General features: G+C 36.5%; 1 protein-coding gene across 1 annotated transcript in view; it reads left to right on the top strand.

The window, feature by feature from the left end:
* The window catches only part of NECAB2 (N-terminal EF-hand calcium binding protein 2), a 464,086-nt gene that overhangs the window by 216,149 nt on the left and 239,896 nt on the right, over positions 1–8,041 (top strand). The gene's annotated exons all lie outside the window — the stretch shown is intronic.

The raw sequence follows: 8,041 nt of genomic DNA, 5'->3' as shown, positions 1-8,041 counted from the left end.
GTCATATAGATGACTTATTACATCATTTGCCTTTTTTCATGATCGATTAATTGAAAGTGTCCTTTTTTAACTCTTTTCTGTATTTAATTGCTGACATTTTCAGTAAACCTGAAATGCAAACCTTGTGGTTTTAGTCTTTAAGGGCATATGCAACTGTGAGATCATTTTTCTTCTCACCAGCACCTAGGTTGCTGGTGGAGCTTCCAATTAAAGGGACAATATAATGGACTTGTATTATGTATAGTATATACCAGCACCACATTAAGCACCACATTGTCATACTGGAATAGCTCAATCCACCCAAATGGTTTCTAAAATTGTTTGTGGAACTTCACAATATTGATGAGACTCCTTAATCAGAGCAGAGAGCTTTAGAGAATCTAGCCCATTGTCTCAGAATTAGCAGTTGGGCAGATGCAGGAAGCTTGTGACATTTACAGCTACAAATACATATGCATACACATAAACCCTACTATTTTGTAATGCTGTGCTGATTTGATAGCTAGAGTGTTGCCAATCCTTTGGTGGGGAAAGCAATGCTCAGTACATATTAAACAATGTATTAATAAATATAGCATCAGTTTAAAATGGAGAACATTTTGTATAGAGATAAGCATTTTAGTACATAGTAATGATCCAGCTAAGCATTATTATAAATGACATGCTGCCTGCATTTGAATTAGTTGAACACATATAAGTTATGCATCCTCGTAGGTTAACTTCTCCAAGAAACTGTTGAAATGGACAGTAGCAAGGGAATTGGTAAGAGGAAATAGATGCAAAAATAAGAAGACATTGCAATCCTACCTTGCGATTGGACTCACATATTTTTTTCTTCCAATCTGAAGCAGTACTGATCACTTTTTGAATAGGCTCTTAAACTGGGGATAAAAAACACCTAGATTACCATTTTTTTTCTTCGCTAAACAGGGTGCGAAATGAACGTAACAAAAGTTGCGTTATTTCATCCTCCATAGCCTTGCCATTACAAGTTTCTGAAAAGCTTCCTTTTGCGTGCGATATGGTGGCATTAAGCTCCATACCGCACAAAATCCAAGGGCTGCTTTGACGTGCTCGTGCACGCTTTCCCCCATAGACATCAATGGGGAGAGAGTGTTAGAAAAAAAACTATCAACTGCGATCGCAGAATGAAAATTTCCATAACGCAACCCCATTGATATCTTTGGGGAAAAAAGTTACGTTTATACCTAACACCCTAACATAAACCCCAAGTCTTAACACCCCTAATCTGCCACCCCCGACATCACCGACACCCAAATAAAGTTATTAGCCCCTAATCTGCCCCCCTGACATTACCGACACTAATAAAAGCTATTAAACCCTAATCCGCCAATAGGATTTCAGTAGGTCTCATCCTATTGGCTGTTTTGAACAGCCAATAGGATTTCAGAAGCTCTCATCCTATTGGCTGATTCGAATTTGAAGAGGAATGCAAGGTACGCCATTTTGAACCGGCTACCTTGCATTCAACTTCAGTGTACAGCGGCAACCGTATGAAGAGGACGCTCCGCGCAGGATGTCTTCGACTTCCAGGATGGCTCTGCTCCATGCCCCTGGGATGGATGAAGACCTCCCCGCCTGGATGGAGATGGATTTCCGGACTTCAGAAACCGTAAGTAGATCTTCTGGGGTTAGTGTTAGATTTTGTTTAAAAAAATTTTTTAGGGTGTTTTTTTTTTTAGATTAGGGCTTTGAAAAAAAGCTAAATGCCATTTTAAGGGCAATGCAAAAGAGCTAAATGCCCTTTTTAAGAGCAATGCCCATACAAATGCCCCTTTAGGGGCAATGGGTAGCTTAGGTTTTTTTTAGAGTTAGGTTTTTTATTTTGGGGTGCTGATTAGGTGGTGGGTTTTACTGTTAGGGGGACTTTATATTTTTTTACAGGTAAAAGAGCTGATTTATTTAGGGCAATGCCTTACAAAAGGTCCTTTTAACGGCTATTAGTAGTTTATTGTAGGCTAGGTGGTGGGGTTTTTTGGGGTGGCTTTTTTATTTTTATAGGGCTATTTAGGTGTAATTGTTTTTCTTTTTTGATAATTTCATTTATTTTTTGTAATCAGTGTTTTTTATTTTTCGTGGTTTTAGTATTAATTATACTGGTAAATTTAGATTTTTTTAAATTTTTTCGTAGGATTTGGGAGGATTTTTATTTGTAATTTAGATTTTTCATTTGTTTTTCTTAGTGTTAGGTTTTTTTAAATTTGTAATTTAGATTTTTTAATTGGTAGTATTTTTTATTTTATTAGATTAGTTATGTTAGGTCAATTTATAGTTTAATGCTAGGTTTATATTTATTTCATAGGTAAGTTTTTATTTATTTTAATAGAGTTATATTTTAATTTAAAGTTAGAGGTGTGTTAGGTTTAAGGGTTAATATTTTAATTTAGTGTTTTCCGATGTGGGGGGGCGGGGGTTTAGGGGTTAATAGGTTTATTTAGTGGCAGAGATGTGGGAGGCCGGAGGTTTAGGGGTTAATAACTTTATTTAGTGGAGGCGATGTCGTGGAGTGGCGGAATAGGGGTTCATAACTATGTTACAGTGGCAGCAATGTCGGGTGAGGAGGAAAAGGGGTTAATATAAAGGGGTTAATATATTAAAATAGTGTTGGCGATGTGGGTGAGCAGCAGATTAGGGGGTTAATAACTTTATAGAATAGTTGCGATGTGGCAGGCGGCAGATTAGGGGTTAATAAGTTTAATATAGTGTTTGCGATGCGGGAGGGTGGCTGTTTAGGGTTGATAGGTAGTTTATGGGTGTTAGTGTACTTTGTAACACTTTAGCTATGAGTTTTGTGAAACATTTTTGTGGCGCAAAACTCATAAGTACTGGTTTCAGATGGCGGTATAGATCGTGTCGGTATAGGCTGTAACGAAAGCATTTTAGCCTCACCGCGCAACCTGTAATACCAGCGCTATGGAAATCCCACGCAAAAACTTTATTTTTTTGAGTGCTGGATTGACGTTGCGTTACAGGCTAAAATGCTTGCAATATAGCGATACCGACACGACTCCCAATAGCGGCGTTACTGCTTTTACGCTGAAATTGCAATTTTTTCAGCGTTAAAAGCCGTAACGCAAAACTCGTAATCTAGTATTAGGAAAAAAACTAAACTATCAAGCAAAGACAGATTCTTAACCCATACACACAGACCCTCTCAGCACTTATACCTGCACACAAAACATCTATACCAATGTACCACTAAATCCTACATCAGCTATCCCTTGTAAGGATATTTTTTATTTCACTAATGCATACTTTATTAGAAAATATTTAACAGAAATGTTTTCATCACAAAAAAATAAATAACTTTATGCTGTAGTCCAGAAAAGTAAGATGTGTTCAAAAAGAAACACCATATACTAAGGTTTAAAGTGAAGGTCAACTTTGATGAATGAAAGCCCGGTTTTTAAAAATACTATTAAAAACAGGGGCACTTTCATTCATCAAAGTTTATAAAGCAGCTGTTTTCTTTAAAAACTTACCTCTCTCCTCTTCACAGTCGGAGCAGCTTCTCCCGCCCGCAAATTCTCTCTTCACATGTCAGCAATGACTAATCCGGCTTCCTCCAATAACGGCTTCCACCCCAGAGCAAACATTGCCTGAGGCCATGCCGTGATTGGAGGAAGAGCTTAGAAATTAGCATATGAGCCTACCTAGGTTTATCTTTCATCAAATAATACCAAGAGAACAAAGCAAATGTGATGATAAAGGTAAATTGGAAAGTTGTTTACAATTGCATGCCCTATCTGAATTCTGAAAGTTTAATTTTAACTAGACTGTCCCTTTAACCATTTCCCATGACAATAAAACTTTGAAACACATAACGCTATTCCATTAACTTCTTCTTTATCTTGCCACATGATTATGCTAAGCATCCATTCATCATATGCTATACATGACTCTAAGGGCCCGCGGACAGCCAATCACACGTGGGCAGGAGCTGTCAATCTCCCCGGTTGGATGAGACTCGAGAGATCGAAATTTTTCACTTATGAGATGAATAGGTTAGCCGCTTGAAAAATACTGACTGCAGGTTCTCTTGTGAGAACCTGTAGTCGTAGGGGGGTGAACGACTTGATGAATCAAGCCCTAAGGATTAATCCTAAGGATTATTGCTTTATCCAATAAAATATTAGTAAATAATTGCCTTACTATGGTTTACATTCTAATTTTGGATTTATCTCTTTGTTGGTGTTTCTCGGGAGAGTTCCCCCCCCTAGCCCAAACACCCTACCAAATCATCTTCAGTATTCTGGTCCTAACCTTAGACCATCCTACAGGCTTTTGCCTCCATTCTGATATGATGAACTAGCACATATACATGTGTGCCCATATATATTTTGTGTGTGCTATGTACAGTATGTATATGGGTATATGAATGGATTATGTGTATTAAAAAGCTAAATAATATATAAGTAGATAGATAAACTACTGCAATAATTCAAGCCAAAAAGCCCTTTCTCAAACCTGAATACTTGAGCACCTAACCAGAGAGCTCTAATAATGAAAATTCACTGCACTAAAAAGCATTTTGCTTTTTAATAAAATTGCATTGGGCAGACGCTATATGTGAACTACAATATTTGCAGGTTTTCCCTGGAGATCGATATTTAGCAACTAGCACTTACACATGTCTGCATGTATTGGGAAGTTGTGGTTTACAGTAGCAAAGCTTTTATTCTGCAAAAAATGCTGCTAATACCATGCTAAATAATTTGTAAGTTAAAGTTAATTTTAGACATATAAGGATGCTGTGTTGGGAGAGACAATTTCTAATGCTGAGAATAAAGAACAAAGTATCTCTCATAAACTGTAAACAAGAGGGAAATTACAATCTAAACTCTGTCACTAAAATGAGTAAATAAAATAAGATGAGTAAGTAAAAAGAAAGTTACTTAAAGGGACTCTGGACTCAAATAGTATTAGCATGGCATCCATATGAAAGAACAGCATTTGAAGTTACTTAAGATTTCTGCCTGAACAAAAATTTACATAAAAGTTGTTTAAATTGAAATCAACACTAATTCAGCAGTTGTGTTAGGCAATGTAGTATTAGCAGGGAGTGCACATTAGGCAATGCCGCATTAGCAGGAAGTACACATTAGGGAATGTAGCATTCACAGGAAGTACACATTAGGCAATGTAGCATTAGCAGGAAGTACACATTAGGCAATGTAGCATTAGCAGGAAGTACACATTAGGCAATGTAGCATTAGCAGGGAGAATAAATTAGACAATATAACATTAGCAGGAAGTAAGTACACATTAGTCGATGTAGCATTAGCAGGAAGTACATAGTAGGCAATGTAGCATTAGCAGGAAGTACACATAGGCAATGTAGCATTAGCAGGAAGTACATTATAGGAAATTTAGCATTAGCAGGAAGTACACATTAGGAAATGTAACATTAGCAGGAAGTACACATTAGGCAATGTAACATTAGCAGGAAGTACACATTAGGCAATGTAGCATTAGCAGGAAGTACACATTAGGAAATGTAACATTAGCAGGATGTACACATTAGGCAATGTAGCATTAGCAGGAAGTACACATTAGGCAATGTAACATTAGCAGGAAGTACACATTAGGCAATATAACATTAGCAGGAAGTACACATTAGGAAATGTAACATTAGCAGGAAGTACACATTAGGCAATGTAGCATTAGCAGGAAGTACACATTAGGCTATGTAGCTAGGTTTGCCAGGTGTCATGTATTAAACTGGACAGTACAGTATTTTATCAGGATGTCCAATAAAATCTGTACAAAAATACTGGACACTTAAAGGTCCAGTTTTTTTAAAGATCACTGTCAGCTAAATATAAAGGGCCTTCTAGGCTTTTCTGCATAAGAATTATGACTCAAAAAGAAGTTACACTGTGCATTTTCTATGATATGTGTTACAGACAACAATGAAGGTGTTCAATGGGTGTGTACCTCTGGCAGCCAAGGGGGCCACATCCCTACTACGTACATGTGTTACTGGCAACCAAGGGGATAAAATGACTGCTTAGTTGTAAAAATATATATGTGGTGGGATCAAGGCAGGGGCCTAAGGTTGAGCTTTTGTGGAGACATTTTGTGAACCCAGCTATGTCCCATATCTAATCAAGTATAGGTTGTCCACTATTTTTATGAAGCACAGCTGGCAACCCTAAATGTAGCATTAGCAGGGAGTACACATTAGGCTATTTAACATTAGCAGGAAGTACACATTAGACTTTGTAACATTAGCAGGAAATACATATTAGGCAATGTAACATTAGCAGGAAGTACATATTAGGCAATGTAACATTAGCAGGAAGTACACATTAGCCAATGTAATATTAGCAGGAAATAAATACTAGGCAATGTAACATTGGCAGGAAATACATATAAGGCGATGTAACATTGGCAGGAAATACATATAAGGCAATGTAATATTAGCAGGAAATACATATTAGGCAATGTAGCATTAGCAGGAAGTACACATTAGGCAATGTAACATTAGCAGGAAGTACACATTAGGCAATGTAACATTAGCAGGAAGTACACATTAGGCGATGTAACATTAGCAGGAAATAACTATAAGTTAATGAGCATCAGCAGGAAACGTGTATCTTTGAGCATTAGCTGCAGAAGCAGACAACTGATACAGCTATATTAGTTTCAAAATACATTTTAAAATATTTTAATTTACTATTTCAGATTTAAAAAAAATCCATGTTTTTAAATGCATTTCTTTCATATGGACGACAAAACATTTTAACTGTAGGATTTTTAGTAATGTGTTTATCATCATAGATTTGATTGTATTATGATTAAAATATAAAATTTATATCTCAGGGTTCTTTCATGAACTAGCTAGTATTGTGGGAGATTTTTTTATCTGGCTGTATATCATTTGATGTCAAGGCAAAATGTGAAAATATAATGTAGAGATACACGTACACAATAGCCAATAAGATTATACAGTTATGAATCCAGCCCTCTGTTCTACAGCAGCAGGCATATCCAGCTGTGTTATTTAAAGGGAAAGTCAATATTAGCAACTTTTCATTTTATTCTGTTAGAAAATTTGCACTACTGGGAGCTAGCTGAACACATTTTTTGAGCCAATAACAAGAGTGATATTTGTGCAGCACCGTCTAACTCCCCATAGTGACTGCTGCTCCTAAGCCTGCCTAGTATACCCTTTAATAAAATATACCAAGAGAAAGAATCAAATTGGAATTATTTAATATTCCATGCTCTATCCGAATAATGTAAGTTTAATTGCTGTCACTTTAAAAGGACATGAAACTCAAAAATTTTCATGATTCATATAGAGAATACAATTTTAAACACTTTTCTAATTTACTTCTATCTTCTAATTTGTTTCATTCTCTTGGTATTATTTGCGTAAGTAACAGCAATGCACTACTGGTTTCTAACTGAAGACATGGGTGAGTCAATGACCATCTGTATATATATATATTCAGCCACAAATCAGCAGCTAGAATCTAGGTTCTTTGCTGCTCCTGAGCTTGCCTAGAAACATTTCAGCAAAGGATAACAAGAGAAGGAAGCAAATTAAATAATAGAACTAAATTGGAAAGTTGTTTAAAATGGTATTCTTTATCTGAATCATGAAAGAAAAATTTGGGGTTTCATGTCCCTTTAAGCATGGGAACAGGTAGGCCCTGTTTACCACTTACCAGGCATGCCAAGACAGCTGCCTACTTTACCTAATTGGAAATACAGAAGCTTTTGTATTTTACTTTGATTTGTGCATCTACTAGTCACAGTTTGTATTCTTTCCTGACTGATTTGCTTTAGTCTCTAACAACCGACCTTACACACATTATTGGGCCAGTTGAATCCATTCCTCTAACAGACATGTCTGTTCCATAGAGGCAAGTTATCTGCTTATATTAGCCCCTTCCTTTGATATATAATTTTAGCCTATATTTTATGTTATGCCATTAGGTCCATAATGAGTTCATCCATATTACCTCTTCGCACTCTGCATTAATTTGACTCTGTCATTTCCATGCAGTCA

This window comes from Bombina bombina, chromosome 1 (assembly GCF_027579735.1).
Source record: "Bombina bombina isolate aBomBom1 chromosome 1, aBomBom1.pri, whole genome shotgun sequence".
NCBI lineage: Eukaryota > Metazoa > Chordata > Amphibia > Anura > Bombinatoridae > Bombina > Bombina bombina.
This window is presented reverse-complemented; position numbering and strand designations above follow the sequence as displayed.